Below are 16,868 nucleotides of genomic sequence, written 5' to 3' on the forward strand. Positions count from 1 at the left end.
AGGTGGTCTTCAGAAGTGAAATGGAGTGATTCGGCGTTAAAATGTTTGTTTCTTGCCGGTCTAAGTGAAAGGGTTAAAGATCTGCTGATTGCATTTCCTGCACCTGTGACATTGCAAGAGGCCATGCAATTAGCTATACGTGTGGACAGGAGACTGCGTGCCAGGGTTAATGATGAGAAAATTCCTGCAATGGCAGCTCCTAGTCCTCAGAGGGTCTGCTCGGACGGCGGAGAACCGATGGCGGTTGGGGCGATGTCACTCTGCTCTCAGGAAAGAGACCGCAGGTTTTCCAAGGGATTGTGTTTTTACTGTGGTGAATCTGACCATTTAATTAATAACTGTGAGCTTCGTTTAAGCAAAGAAAAAAAAAAGGTCAGTTACGCCAGTATTGCTTGTTTGAATTCTAAGGGGGTATTTTTTTCAGGGAGTACCTTATTGCAGGAAGATTTGATTGAATTTCAGGTATTTGTGGATTGTGGTTCAACACTTAATGTGATTGATAAGGGGTTTTTGGAAAAACTTAAATTGGAATCCAAACCTTTGTCATCACCTATTTCTGTGATTGCTATTGACAACACTCCTTTGAAATGTATTACTCACAAGGTTGCTAAATTTCCCCTCACTATCAATGGTATTCACCAGGAAAATTTGGATTTGGTGGTATTAAATAATTTACCTTCTCCAGTAGTTTTTGGTTTGCCTTGGTTAAAACTGCACAATCCTTTACTGGACTGGTCTACTAATGAGATTAAGTCATGGAGTCCTAAGTGCTATGATAAGTATTGTAACGGTCGCATTGCGGCTGTGGAAAAAGGGGAATTACCTTTACCTATTCAGGATTTTTGGAAGGTTTTTTCAGAGGAGGAGTCGCAAGTTTTACCTCTTCATAGGGACTATGATTGCACCATTGAGTTTGTTCCTGGAGCTACTCTTCCCAAGAGTCGCTCATTTAATCTGACTATCCCTGAGAGAAAGGCCTTGGAGGAATACATACAGACGAGATTGGCTGCTGGTCACATTAGACCTTCTAAGTCACCTGTGGCTGTTGGATTTTTTTTTGTAAAAAAAAAGGACGGCGGTTTACGTCCATGTCTGGACTTTATCGTACGCAATTCCTACCCATTGCCGTTAATTCCTTACTTGTTTAACCAGTTAGTGGGGGCCAAGTGGTTCTCTAAAATTGATCTCCGGGGGGCATACAATTTGTTACGAATAAAGGAGGGTGATGAATGGAAAACTGCTTTTAACACTCCGGTAGGTCATTTTGAGAATCTGGTGATGTCTTTTGGTCTTACCAATGCACCCGCATTTTTTCAGAACCTTATTAATGACTTCCTGAGACCTTTGATTGGTAAGAATGTGGTAGTGTATTTGGATGACATTTTGATTTATTCGCCAGATCTGGAGTCTCATTGGCAGAGCGTACGTGAGGTACTGCAGTTATTAAGTGACAATTCACTTTTTACTAAGCTGGAGAAATGTGAGTTCGCTGTGCAGAGAATTCGTTTTTTGGACTACATTATCTCCAGTGAGGGCTTTGAGATGGACCCGGTGAAGGTTCAGGCTGTGCAGGAATGGCCTAGGCCTATTGGTTTGAAATCGATACAAAGATTTTTGGGTTTCGCCAATTATTACAGAAAATTCATTAAGAATTTTTCTATAATTGTTAAGCTGCTGACCGATCTCACCAGGAAAGGTGCGAATACGGTGTAGTGGACTACTGAGGCCATTGAAGCTTTTGTGTATCTCAAGGAGAGGTTCAGCTCTGCCCCCATCCTTATGCAGCCTGATGAGACCAAGCCTTTTTTGGTCGAGGTTGAAGCTTCTTCGGTGGGGGTCGGTGCGGTCTTGTCTCAGGAGAACAAGGATGGAGTACATCCCTGTGCTTTTTTTTCGAAAAAATTTTCAGAAACCGAACTTAATTACGATGTTGGTAATCGGGAATTGCTGGCTATTAAACTCGCGTTTGAACATTGGCGGCATTTCTTGGAAGGTGCTAAATTTCCGGTTCAGGTTTTCAGTGATCATAAAAGTTTGATTTATCTGGATGCTGCCAAGAGCTTGAATGCCCATCAGGCTAGGTGGGCACTTTTTTTTTCTCGGTTTAATTTTTCTGTTACTTACATCCCTGGTACCAAGAATGTTAAAGCCGATGCTTTATCTCGCTGTTTTTCTCCCATGGTTGGTACCGAGGAGGAGGAGAGCATTTTACAGGAAGGAGTTGTGGTAGCAGCATTGGACTCCGTTTTGGAAGATGGGATTCTGAAAGCCCAGGAGGATGCCCCATCTAACACTCCCCATGGGAGGTTGCTTGTGCCTAGAACCTTTAGGAAAGATTTGTTTGTGGAATATCATGAGTCTCGGTTGGCAGGTCATCCAGGAATTTCTGAGACTAAGAGACTTATAAGTCGCAGATTTTGGTGGCCTGGGTGGCAGAAGGAAGTCATCAAGTGGGTGCGTCAATGTACGGTGTGTGATAGGTCAAAGGCTTCGCATACCCCTGCTGCGGGGTTGCTTTGCCCTCTGGAGGTTCCTAGTGCGTCTTGGACGCATCTGGCAATGGGTTTTATTACTGACCTTCCTGTGTCCGAGGGTTTCACTGTCATCTGGGTGGTCGTGGACCGTTTTAGCAAGATGTGTCATTTGGTTCCTGTCATTAAACTACCCTGCGCTAAGACACTCGCTAAGGCGTTTGTTAAGGAAATTGTCAGAGTCCATGGCGTTCCCACCGACATTGCTTCTGATAGGGGACCTCAGTTTGTGGCTCGCTTTTGGTGTGCTTTTTGTGACAGGTTGGGAGTCCATTTGTCATTTTCATCTGGGTATCATCCTGAGTCTAATGGACAGACAGAAAGAAAGAACCAGGATGTTGAACAGTTTTTGCGTTGTTTTGTGGCAGACAATCAAGAGGGGTGGTCTGAGTTTCTGCCACTCTCTGAATTTGCTCTTAACAACCATACATCCTCTTCTGCTGGGTGTTCTCCTTTTTTTTGTTGTACTGGGAGACATCCGTCGTTTGGTTCGTTCTCCAAATTGGTGTCGGCTGTGCCGGAGGAGGAGAATTTTTCCAGTGATTTGGAGAAAGTTTGGACTGACGTACGTTGTAACCTTCAAGAGGCTAACAAAAAGTCCAAGAAGTATTTTAACAGGAAACATAAAGACGTTTTGTTTACGGTGGGTGACATGGTTTGGTTGTCCTCAAAGAATCTGCGGTTGAGGATTCCCTCTAAAAAATTGGGTCCGAAGTTTGTGGGGCCATTTAAGTTGCTTCAGGTGGTTAATCAGTCTGCTGTTAGGTTGGAGGTTCCCACCTCCTGGAAGATTAATCCTGTGTTTCTTGTTTCCTTGTTGAAAAAGGCTGATGTATCGGATAGGGATGCTACTGTCACCGTTCCTCCGGTGGTGGAAGACGGCGAATATGAAATTTCTCGTATCCTGAATTCCAGAAGACATAGAGGGAGATTGCAGTATCTCGTCACTTGGAAAGGTTTCAGTCCCGAGGATAACTCCTGGGTAAGGACGGATGATGTCTCTGCCCCTAGACTTGTCAGAGCGTTCCACAGGAGGTTTCCTGATAGGCCTGGGCCTGGAGGATCCGGAGGATCCTCAAAGAATAGGGGGTACTGTTAGAACTCTCCTGTTAGTTTTTTTCTATTTTGTGGTCACGTGACCTGCTGCCTATTTATTCCTGCTCCGCCCTTCTGGCTTTGCTGGACTTCAGTGTTATTTGACTCTCTATCTAGCCAGGTGCTTTTGTACCTATCTCTATAGTTTGCTTGGTCCTTGGATCTCTAAGTACTTTTTGTCTGTTTGTCTTTTTACTCCACTACAACATCTGCTAGGAGGTGTCCAATTTTGTCCCAGTCCTTAGTTCTTTTAGGGGCCCCTCCCTTTATTCTATTGGTCTGCGTTCAGACTAGCTGAGGACGAAGGCGGGTCTGTTCACAAGGAACAGGTCACCCGCTGCAACGTAGGGGATCAGCTTAGTCTTATTGTAGGGACAGATTCCCTTTCTTTCCTTAGTTCTTGTAGCAGATCATAACAGTATCAAACTCAGAACAGCTAATACAACAAAGACAGAGAACTCCAGGAGTCCAAATAAGCAGTTTAACCCTTGCAGCAACCGATCACTGAAAGCCAGAACTACTAATAGGACAGAGAAGCCGTTCTAACTACCACAGGTGTATGTGTCACGGGGCACTGCGATCGTCTGACCCCACTCTGTCACGGCATTTCCGTGACATTGTCTTAACGTACCCCTAACAGGTCATGAATTGAGAATTTCCTTAATCCTGATTCCTTAACATCAATGTATTTGTTACTGCATTGGAGATCTTTCTCTTTTAAGAAAATCCTTAAAAAAAGTTTTTTCAAGGTTAGTTTAGGATTGCAATTGAAAAATACTGACTTAGAGCACTTTGGAGTAGACGCTCATTGTACGTGCTTATTAGCAAAAGACTGCAATAGGGGTTCCATCTATTTTTGTTCTCAGCTCACAGTCTGAAACCATGTGGAAGGTGAGTTTTTTACATCTATTCACCTGGTGTTGGTGCTGTGTGGTGTCCATTGTTGCTGTGGTTTTGTGTTTGTGGGGCTTGGAGTCGTGGGAACTCAGCTTTGCAGTACAGGTGCTGTGGACATCAGGTCGCCCACCCCACTGGTGCACTGGGCCATGACGGTAGTTTTCACACGGCGCTGTACCTTTTAGGCCAGTGACCCACTGAGAGGTTCACCGTGACGTGGTAGTGGGTTTCATACACTCTGATCAGAGTGTTAAGCTAACGTTCAGTTTGTAAATTTTTGCCTAACAGCATTAGATCAAAGTATTCATTTTGGGATGTGCAGTCCATGTCTTTTTCTACAGTTATAGCTCATGGTACGTGTGTTAGGTAAGTATGGTACGTGCATTAGGTGCAATTAATAAAATGAAGAATATTATATTTCTGTTTCATTCCCAAAACTTTGTACTGTAATTAAAAGCCTATTTTTCACTTAAGATGAATAAAACCCTGAGTGGGGCCTTTGCCAGGGTCCATTGTATTTGTTATTCATGCATTGTTCTTCATTTCACTTTGTTTTACCATTACAACTTATACCCTCTAAGGATATAGTGCAGGAAACAGATGGATACATATATATACAGCTGGGAAGGATGTAGTCCGGAATCTTAGTAGGAAGGAAGACACATGGATTTCTTCAATACTTGTTGTCTATGAGCATATAACAATGGCAGGATTAAACTGGAGGACCTTGGAATGCAGAGCATGGACTTACAGAGAGCTAACATTAGAATCTGGGTACGTATTGTTGTCACCTTCCATTGCAGTGAATATTCTATTTCCGCAAATTTACATGCATCTCACCATGTAATATACCGACCAGCTGATAAACAAAAAACTGTTTACCAAACCACAAAAAAAATCAGCACGATCTTACCAAATCATGCAAATAAACTATACTTAGAAGCTCATAATACTTCTAGTATGTTACAATTTTTTTTATTAAATAATGGCTTTGGCCACCAACTGTATTCTTGCCAACAATTTCTATTTTGCTGGGACAGTGCGAATTGTGTACTTTGGGTGCTCTCCTGGGATAAAAATTTAAGGTCTCGATTTTCGCTTGCTGCTTGTTGGTAAGTATGCCACTGATTTCACCAAAACTGAGAGAATCACTCAAGAATACACCAAAGAAACTTTATAGTTAGAATGCTGTCTTGATGTATAAAGCACCCGGTTATGGTACCCCTTAGTGTGTTTAAATGATCTGGTGGTTTGCTATCGACACCAATTCAAGTCAAAAGTGGTTTGATGGTATGGAGACCTTAAAAATATGCAAAGAATCATGGAGACCAGAGTCCGATGTTAAAAGATAAAAAGATCTTTACTGGAATTCCTTGAAAAGAACTATAACAATCGATAGAAGAATTATACTGACAGTGCATTGCCTGATGTCTCATATGGAGGATTTCTTCTTACACATAACCGAAATGGTGTTTTGATGGTACACTTTGATTATGCAAGTGTAGAAGTACTTTCCAAGCTTTCGGGCTCTGTCCTACACCCTTCTTATCCACCACTGTGAGAGGTGTAGCTCCGCGTCCCTTCCTGGTAGGAGTAGCAACTATCTTCCACGACCAACTAACACGGTACCCTTGTCGCCCACTCCTTCTAGCTTCTTTGGGGGAATTCAGCCTCCTTCAGCTCTGGTGGATGCTTTTATCCTATTCATTCTAACTCCACACTCTGGCTGTATGAGTAATAATCAGCTGCTGGAAGAACTTGTTCTCATACTTGCTATCTTTTAGTTGTCTGGACTAAACACACTCTCCACTTATGGCCTTCACCTAAACAGCAATACTTCTTACTCTTTCAGAAGCTGCTTCCCAACTCCTAACAAACAGGAAACATTTTCACTCCTCCCACCATCGGCTGGCCTCTAATAGATATCCCTGTCCACAGGCTAACTGACTGAATACTGTATATAAAAGCACAAATAGGACAGGTCAATGCACTAATTCATACAAATGTTTTTCCGAAGGGGAGCTGACAGCTCAGCCACACCTTTTTACCAACCACAGTAGACGAACAGATCTGTTGTAATCCTAGCTATAATGCAATGCCTCCTGCCAAATCTTTCTGGGAACTCTATAGGAGTGCTGGAGTGTCTTCCTCAGGCAGTGGAAAATGTTCAAAAGTCACATCGAATAATATGACTCTAGAATGATTAAACCCCTTGTGGTAATAAATAAAAATGTTAATAAACATATTCTGCAGCACTTTACATTTTAGAGGTAACTTGTACAGACAATAAAGACATTACAGAATAACACATAACTCAACAGATACCAAAAGGAGTGGGAGTCCTGCTCACAAGCTTACAATCAATGAGCTCGGGGCAAGCGTTGATAGGAGATCGTGATTTCTGCTACACATAGCAGCGCTAAATCACTGTTATGTATAGCACAGGTGATCGGACATTCGCAGTTCAAGTCCCCTAAGGGGAGTATTAACTAAAGTAAAAAAAAAATGTTTTTAAAAATATGAAAAAAAATAAAAAACACAAATGTTTAAATCACCCCCATTTTGCCCGCATTGAAAATAAAACAAACAAAAAATACACGTATGTGGTATCAATGTTTTCAGAAATGTCCTATCTAACAAAATGAACTAAATTATTATGATCGGTCAACGGCGTAACAAGAAAAAGAATCAAAATGCCAGAATTAATTTTTTTTGGCCGCTGCAACATTGCAATAAAATCAAATAACAGGCGATCAAAACATTTTATCTGTCCCAAAATTGTATCAATAAAAACGTTAGCTCATGGTGCAAAAAATAAGACATCACCCAGCCCCAGATCCTGAAAAATGAAAAAAACACAGATCTCGGAAAATGGAGACAAATGCAAATTTCGGATTTTTTTTCACCACTTAAATAAAAATTAATTATACATATTTGGTATCTGCGTACTCGTACTGACCTGGGGAATCATATTGCCAGGTCAGTTTTTCCATATAGTGAACATGACAAATAAAAAAGACTTGGAAATTTTTTCCCCTTTTTTCCAGTACACTGTATGGTAAAATAAATGGTACCATTCAAAAGTACACCTCATCTGGTGCTATTCAAAAGTACAACTCGTCCCGCAAAAAACAAGCCCTCATATGGCAAGATTGATGGAAATATAAAAAAGTTGTGGGTCTTTAAAGAAGAGGAGGAAAAAATGAAAACGAAAAAAATGGAAAATGGCCATGGCATGAAGGCGTTAAAGGGAATCTGTCACCGGGTTTTTTCCACCTTATCTGAGAAAAGTATGATGTAGAGTAAAAGACCTTGATTCCAGCGATGTAGCACTTACTGGGCTGCATGCTGTAGTTTTGATAAAATCACTGTATCATTTTATCAGCAGGACATTATTACTACAGGACTAGTAAGCCTACTGCCAGGTATCCCTTCATATTGATGAGCCTTGTATAACCCCACCCCCAGCACACAGAAAGCTGCCAATCAGTGGTGTTGGTGGGGTTACACAGATCTCAGCAGTTAGAGAGCTGGTAGATCTGCAGCAGATAAAACTGTGATTTTATCAAAACTACAGCAAGCAGCTCAGTAAGTGACATATCACTGGAATCAGGGTTCCTGTCACTACATTATTCTTCTTTCAGAAGAATTCAGTTTGCAGACACTTTGTTTCGGGGTACTGCCCCTCGTCAGTGCAAAGTGTGAGTTCTGGATGGCTGGGTGAGAGGCGGTAGACCGGTATGTAAGGGGTAACATTTCTCCTTGCGGAGAGTGACATGTTAAGCATGTCAAGGTGAGAAGACATTTAAAGCTGTACAAGGGAACCATGTAATAGATCACTTCCTACGTGGTGGTGCTGCAGGGACTTTACACTTTCTGGCAGGTTCCTTCACTAATTATAGATGATCTTCAGAGCTCTCATCAACGGGATGCTCTAAGATTGGCTTACTTTTGAAAGACCCTTCCAATAACTTTAAGTTTTCTTGACACCTTTCTTAACCTAACTTTGCTAAAGTTACTAGTTCTACAGGTTTTACTTTTTTATTAATTCTACTGTGTTTCCAAACAATTCACTAAATTAATGAAATTCAAGGTAAAATAAGAAATCTATTGTTCCTTCTTTCATGGAGGCATTTTTTTCTTTTGCGAGTACTTCCGTACCGTTTGCTTGATAGGAGATAATGAGTAGTGTTGAGCCACCCCCGTAGTGTTCGAGTTCGGTTCGGTTCGTCGAACACCCGTGTGTTCGCCGAACTGTTCGTCGAACTGTTCGTCGAACACCTTCGAACACCGTTAAAACCAATGGCAGGCAAACAAAAACACATAGAAACACATAGAAAACACCTTCAAAGGTGTCCAAAAGCTGACAAACTGCTCAGAAGACATAACTAACACATGGAAAAGTGACAAGTACATATAGTCATGCGAAAATAAAAGAGGTGGAGGAGTAAAAGGAGGGGGAGACACAGATATAGGCATGTCATGCCCTTCTAAAATCCAAAAAGTGAGAAGCCGACACGGCCAGTCCGCTCCTGCCCGTGCCACCTCCGTGTCGCCGGGTTTGTGCCAGAGCCGCGGTGAACCCTAATGGCCAGCCCCCCTCTCCCAATACTGGTGCCTGTCCGCTGGTGGGTCGAGCGAGCCCCCCTGTGGTGGAGGCAGCTCTAAGCTTTTTAATTTAAATTGTCTCTCTAATTTGAATGAATACACTTTAAATCCATTTACAAGGATCTATTGGAGGGCAAGTCTCATGCCAGCAGCCGCGTAATTCCAGCTCCAGTAGCGTCCACTAAAGCTGCTGCAGTTAAAAAGCTTTTATAAGGATCGAGCTCGGCTGTCCACCGCAAGGCATCCTACTGCCAGTCCCAGCCCCTATGCCTTGGGGTGCCTCCTGATGCTCTTCACTGAGTATCCCGTGGTCCCGAAGCATTTCCTTTGAAAAAATGAAGTGTCCAAACTACAGGTGGTGTAGCTTGCTTAACAGCCGGGAAAATCCGCTGACTAGCAGACCCTGCTACTAGGCACAAAGTATTTCCTGGGCTAGATGCAGTTAAAAATTTGTAATTAGATACTCTCGTTGGATGCTGAGAAAGCATTCCATAGAGTCTCCTGGCATGCCATATATGATTCTCTTAAAAAGCTTGGGGTAGGGGTCTAGGGGACCCTTTTATAGCCAAAATCACGGCCCTGTATCGCAATACGTCACCTAGGCTGAAGATAAATGGAACTGTAGCACCATGAGGGCTCGGTTGCTACAGAGGTATTGCACCTCACCCAGAGGTGTGATATCTCACTCTCAGGTAAGGATGTAGTGTGGATCAGGACCCGACACCTGCATGCATTACACCACATTGCCGTGGGGCAGGGCGACCAATATGCCCCTGAGATGGGCACGACAGTCCCTGTCCCTGGCTGGAGTGGGGGGAGGGAACACTGAGGAAGGGGAACCCTGTAGTGCAGGAGCAGGGAGGAAGCAGTTCCTGGGTGCATTGAGAAGGGAGTATAAAAGGTGGGCACCATCTTAGTTCAGTGCAGAGAAGTCTGAGCAGAAGTGGCAGGGAGCAGGGGCTCTGCATGAGCTCTGCTCCGGAGGTGGGCCTAGTAACAGAGGCCCAGGCCTGGAAGAGGGAGAAGGAAGGAAGAGGAGCGGAGAAGGCTCCAGGAACGAGGAACGAAGGGATCTCAGGGGTGCGGACGGGCGAGTCGCCACCGCACGCCAGAATCCACCTGCGTGGAGGGGTCAGGCCAAAGGGGGAGACCGGTCCCCGAAACTAGTGGAGGCAGGAAACGACCCTCAGCTAGAAACAGGAGGCTGTGACATTTTATGTGGCGCAGCCCCTCGCTACACCCGCTAGGAAGGCACCACATAGGGTCAGGGAAACTGGCGCCAAGTTTACCAAGAGGAGGCCCGAGGCAGCCGGACAGAAGGGTTGGTAAGAAAGGCCAGACAAAGGACACACAAAGGGGGTCCTGTGAAGCACTCCAAAGTTATCTGGGAGTTGTCTGAGCCCCTCACCTGGTGAGCACAGTACGACGTGGGCAGCCGTTACCTGCAGACGTGGTCTGGATAATAAGAACTGTGAGTAAAGGCCCTGGACTGCATCACTGACTCCGTGTCATTACTGCTGCTGCCCTGCACCATCACCCCCATCCTCCGCATACACTGCCCTGAGGCTATACTCCTCCCGTGGGGAGTTATGCTACGCTCTGCTGCACCCACAACACCAGCCTCAGCGGTCTGCCCTGGAGCGGCGGTTCACTCTGACCGCAATCCACGGGTGGCGTAGTCGGACATTTAAACATCAAAACCACATAAATAGTTCCGCCACTGGTTTGACCGCCCTGAGCCACGGAACCGGGTTGCCGCCACGGAGACTACAACCACCAGCATCCACCAAAAAGGGTCCGGCTCCGGGTGTCCCAAGGCCCAGGGGGCGCGTCAGAACATTTTCATCACCTTTCACAATCACCAATGGGACAAGGCAGGGATGTTCTCTGTCCCCTCTCTTATACATCCTAGTGACGGAGCACCTGCTCTCATCAATTCGCCATAACCCCAATATTAGGTGGATTGAGGTGGGAGGCACCGAGTACAAGTGCTCTCTATTTGCTGATGATGTCCTAGTATATATCACTCAATCACATATATCTATCCATGCTGTTATGGCTGAAATAGATCACTTTGTTACATGGTCAAATTTTAAAATCAATGCAGCGAAGTCTGAGGCCCTCGATGTCTCCCTCCCCAAATCCATATAGGATTCCATCCAGTCCAACTTTCCCTTTGCCTGGCCCTCACAGGGTATCAAATACTTAGGAATTCCTATTCATAGAGACCTCTCCCATCTATGTTATCTTAATTTTGGGCCCTTTATTGAACAATTCCATACAGACCACGGTTGGCAAGTTAGAACTGTAAGATTCACTACGTGAACCACTGGTGTTTTGTGGAAAAGCACATGTACACTGTGTTCCAAATTATTATGCAAAAAGTGTTTAGGAGTGATAAGGGAAGAATTTGTTTGTTTGTCAGTTAAACTCATTGATGGTGATGTGTGTCAGGGCTCTTTATATCACTGTAAGCAATTGCAGACACCAGTGCTAATTAGTTTGACAGGTGTGTCCAATGAAAGGCAAGACTACTTAAGAAGGCTCTCTCACATTATTCAGCAGCCTACATTTTCTGCCAAAATGGGAAAGAAAAAGGATGTGTCGGCTGCTGAGAAGCAACAAATTGTGGAGTGTTTAGGTCAAGGCATGACTACAATCAACATTGTGCGATGATCAGGATGAAGTGTCTTGGCAATCAAGAAGTATGTAGCTGATTCACAGTACACACGTGTGCGTGCTGATAAGGGCAAATTGAGGACTCTTTCCTACAGACAATTACGTCAGGTTGAAAGAGCAGCGGCAAAAAAGCCTTGTCATAGCAGCAGACAAGTTTTTGAAGCTGCTTGTGCCTCCAACGTCCCCCGAACAACAAGATGCAGGGTCCTTCAGAGGTTTGCAGCTGTGCATACGCCATCCTGTCGACCTCCTCTATCCACTTCACACAAGCAGAAACGGCTCCAGTGGGCCAAACATTACATGAAGACTGATTTCAAAACTGTTTTGTTCACGGATGAGTGCCGTGCAGCGCTCGATGGTCCAGATGGATAGAGTGGAGGATGGCTGGTTGATGGACACCCCATGCAAACACGGCTACAGCGCCAACAAGGAGGAGGTGGAGTAATGTTTTGGGCTGGAATCATGGGGAGAGAGATTGTCGGCCCCTTTAGGATCCCTGAAGGCGCTAAAGATGAACTCCATAATGTATGTGGATTTTCTCAAACAGCACTCCCTGCCATGGTTCAAGAAGAAGAACCGTGTATTTCACAGCAAGATCATTTTTCTGCATGATAATGCACCATCTCATGCTGCACATAAAACATCTGCATCTCTGGCTGATATGGGCATAAAAGGGGACAAACTTATGGTGTGACCCCCATGCTCCCCTGACCTCTACCCCATTCAGAACCTTTGGAGCATCATTAAAAGGAGTGTCTATGATGGCGGGAGGCAGTTCACATCTAAGCAACAGCTCTGGGAGGGTATTCTGTCCTCATGCAAAACAATTGAAGCAGAAACCATCCAAAACCTGACAAATTCAATGGACGAGAGAGTTCAGAAGCTCCTTTCGAACAAGGGGTCCTATGTGAAAATGTAACATCACCTAGAATAAAGTTTTGAGTTGAAAACTGTTTGATTTCAGTTTCTAACAACCTGCTAATGCTTATAATTTCAAAAATGACCATTTTTTTGGTCTTTATTAAAATGAAAAGGTTGATCGAAAAGTTTGGGGGATCTAAGAGTGTGGCAACCCAGTAGTCATGATTACTTCGAATTCTGACAATATGAGGGTCATGCTGCAGGTAGTGCAGCAAGAAGGCACTTATGTGTCTTGCGCATCTCGGAGCCCCAAAATTATTTTCCGGGCTAGATGCAGCTAAAAATTATTTTTAATTTTAAATCTGGTGAAGCTTTAGTATAGATGGCCTAATAGGATCAGTGCTGCACACTGCTACAAAGCCCAAATTATTTTCCAGTCAAGATACAGATAAACATGATTAGTAATTTGAAAGCTTAAAACGGTTGGTAGGGTGATTTAAACCAATCATCAAGCTTTTACTCTCCCCAGGATGACACAGGGGTAGAAAAGTCGTTTCGGATCCATGATTTGTTCATCTTTATGAACGTGAGTCTGTCTACATTATCAGTGGAGAGCCGCGTGCGCTTATCTGTCAGCACACCACCAGCAGCGCTGAACACACGTTCAGACAGAACGCTGGCTGCGGGGCATGACAAGATCTCCAAGGCGTAAGTGGCTAGCTCCGGCCATTTATCCAGATTGGAAGCCCAAAAAGAGCAAGGGTCCAGTGACACAGTCGTGGCTTCAATGTTTACTTGGAGATACTCCTGTACCATCGTCTCTAGGCGTTGACTATGTGTCAGACTTCTTGTCTCCTGTGGCCTTGCAAAGGATGGGCTAAAAAAGTGGTGAAATGATTCCGCAAAATTGATGTTACCAGCAGATACTGTGGTTCTGTTACGGTTTGAGTGCTGAACACTTGACGGTCCCACGCTTGGCAAGTTGGAACTGTGAGATTCACTACGTGCACCACTGGTATTTTGTGGAAAAGCACATGTAAGATTCTGCAACAGTCTCTGCTGATACTCCTGCATGCGTGCATCCCTTTCTATGGCAGGAATAATTTCTGCAAATTTACTTTTGTACCGGGGATCTAACAGTGTGGCAACCCAGTAGTCAGGATTATTTCTAATTCTCACAATTCGAGGGTCATGTTGCAGGTAGTGCAGCAAGAAGGCACTCATGTGTGTTGCGCATCCAGGAGCACCAAGTCCCTGTTGTGTTGGTGGCGAGGTAACAATCATGCTTCCTTCCTCTGTCCTCTCCCCCAAACCTCGCACAACAGAAATGTGATCAAGGTCTCCCTCATCTGATGAGTCTTCCATCAGTTCGTCCTCCACTTCTTCCTGGGCTCCTGCACCTTCCTCACTAGTTTGGCTGCTACCATGCGCCCTGGTAAAACCATCTCCCCCACCCTCACATGCCTGCCGCCTTGGTGCTGCCGACCGTCTGGACCTTGCAGATGTTAGCCCTTCCGCATACAACTCCTCCTCCTCTACTTCCTCCACCTCCTCTTGTGCCACCACCTGACTCCGAATTCTGTTTAACATGTGCTCCAGCATGTAAATCACCGGAATAGTCATGCTGATAATGGCATCGTCAGCACTAAACATCTTCGTCGCCATTTCAAAACTGTGCAGAAGGGTGCATAGGTCCCTGATCTGAGACCACTCCTCCAGCGTGATTTGCCCCACCTCTGTATCTCGTTGGCCCAGGCTATACGTCAGAACGTATTGCACCAGGGCTTGTCGGTTCTGCCACAGTCGCTGCAACATGTGCAGAGTTGAATTCCACCGGGTAGGCACATCGCATTTTAGCCGGTGAAGTGGCAGGCCCAACGACTTCTGTAGAGATGTAAGTCGCTGAGCTGCGAGATGCGAACAGCGGAAGTGAGCACACAGCGACCGTGCCCTCTGCAGAAGGCCATCTAGTCTGGGATAGTGGGCTAAAAATTGCTGGACAACCAGGTTCAACACGTGAGCCATACAAGGCACGTGTGTGACATTGCCCCGGCGAAGGGTCGCACCCAGGTTTGCAGCATTGTCGCACACGGCCTTCCCTGGTTTCAGGTCCAGTGGAGACAACCATTCATGAAATTGGTTCTCCAGAGCTGACCACAACTCCTCAGCTGTGTGACTCACATTTCCCAGACATTTCAATGTAAAAAACGCCTGATGACGTTGAGCCCTACTGCCAGCATAGTAAGGAGGTGCGCACAATCCCTTCTGCGCAGTTAGAAAGCTTGTGGCATGACCAGACAGGCTTTGGGTGCAGGTGGAAGACCGAGAGGAGGTTGAGGAGGCAGAAGCAGTGGAGGAACTTTGACATAAAGAGGATTGACGCACAACTCGTGGGGACGGCAAGACTTGGACAGCAGCCCCTTGTCCTGCTGTCACCATAGTTACCCAGTGCCCAGTCAGCGACATGTAACGCCCCTGTCCATGCCTACTCGTCCAAGTGTCTGTGGTGAAATGCACCCTGTCACACACAGAGTTTCTCAAAGAAGCGGTGATGTTGTGTGCGACATGCTGGTGGAGCGCAGGCACACCTTTCTTTGAGAAGTAGTGCCGACTGGGCATCTGGTACTGGGGCACTGCGACGGACATAAGGTTTCGAAAATCCTCTGTGTCCACCAGGCGGAAAGGCAGCATTTCTGTAGCCAAGAGCTTGCAGATGGTGAAATTCAACCTCTTAGCTTTCTCATGGCTAGGAGGAAATGGTCTTTTACTTGTCCACATCTGAGGGACCGAGGGCTGGCTATTGTGCTTAGACGGGGTTGATAAGGGTGTCCCCGGCAAACTGCCGGTCTGTGAGGAAGATGCAGGCGGACATGTTAGGTTGCCTTGATCCAAAGGTGGTGCTATCGATGTCGGACAGCGCTCAACACCAGCTGCTGTTACCACCTCCAAAGAAAATGATGACCTGCCAATCACGCTGGCTGTTGCGGGTAAAGAGGTGGCAGGTCTGCGCCCCAAAACAGGTGTGACTGCTGTCCCCCCAGTCACAGAGGATGAAGAGGCCGCGGATGCACAAGATATGGCAGACGGTGGTTGGCCCGGCCGGCTAGGCCGCATTGTAGCACACTGAGCTTCCCACTGCAACTTATGCTTCATGTCCATGTGCCGGTTCATGCATGAAGTACTCAAACTATGTATTTTTTGGCCTCTACTTAGCTTTTGCTGACAAATGCTACAGATAACACGAGTTGGGTCATCTTTATCGATCTGAAAAAATGCCCAGGCTATGCAAGGCTTAGCACCCATGCGACCTGAAGAGCCACCACGACTTGTGGTGAGAGGCAGAGTTGTGTTTGAGGATGCAGTTGTTGACGTGCTTCCAGTACTACGTCTCTGTCCAGGAAGGCGCAACCTGACCTCGTCGTCACTAGCATCTTCCTCCACCTCCTCTGCTGACCTCATCTCTTGGCTGACTGTGGGTTGACAGTAAGTGGGATCTCCAACCTCATCATCATCACCCTGTGTGTTATCACACCCGTCGTCCTCAGAGCCAACCTGTTCCTGCCCTGACAAAAAACTAAAGTTGTCGCTCCAATCAGGTATTTGAGTCTTATCATCGTCTTCCTCATTGTCTCCACCAACAGGAGTTACAGTTTGGGAATGAGGGTCTACATTATGGTCAGAACCTTCTGCGTCTGGTCCTGGATCCGACTCATAAAGATTCTGGGCATCAGTGCAGATCATTTCCTCGTCTGGATTCACAGAAGCGCTGGAGTCGACCTCTGATTCCCAGGCTATAGTATGAGTAAACAGCTCTGCAGACTCAACCATCTGTTCTACCTCATACTCAGACGGGCAGCTGGAGATTTGGGAGCTGTGAGGAAGCAAGTGCGATTTGGGTGACACCTTTGAGGACTGGAGTGTTTGTGATGTTGAAGTTGATGTGGAGGAGAGCCCACTTAAAGGAGCACTTGATATCCGTTGAAGCACCTGCTGTTTTTGTGCCTCATCTGGAATTTGTAGCGATTGGCGTGGCCGTAAGAAAGGGATCTTATCACATTGTCCGCTAAAAGAAGTAGACATTTTAGTTTGGCTGGAAGATGGTCTTTCTTCTGCAGATGTTACTGTTGCTTTAACACCTACCCCACGGACACAACCTTTTTTCCCCTTCCCAACACGCCTATTCCCCTTTCCACCAGC

This window comes from Phyllobates terribilis, unplaced genomic scaffold (assembly GCF_046119375.1).
Source record: "Phyllobates terribilis strain yellow unplaced genomic scaffold, ASM4611937v1 Scaffold_10__3_contigs__length_209671492, whole genome shotgun sequence".
Lineage (NCBI taxonomy): Eukaryota > Metazoa > Chordata > Amphibia > Anura > Dendrobatidae > Phyllobates > Phyllobates terribilis.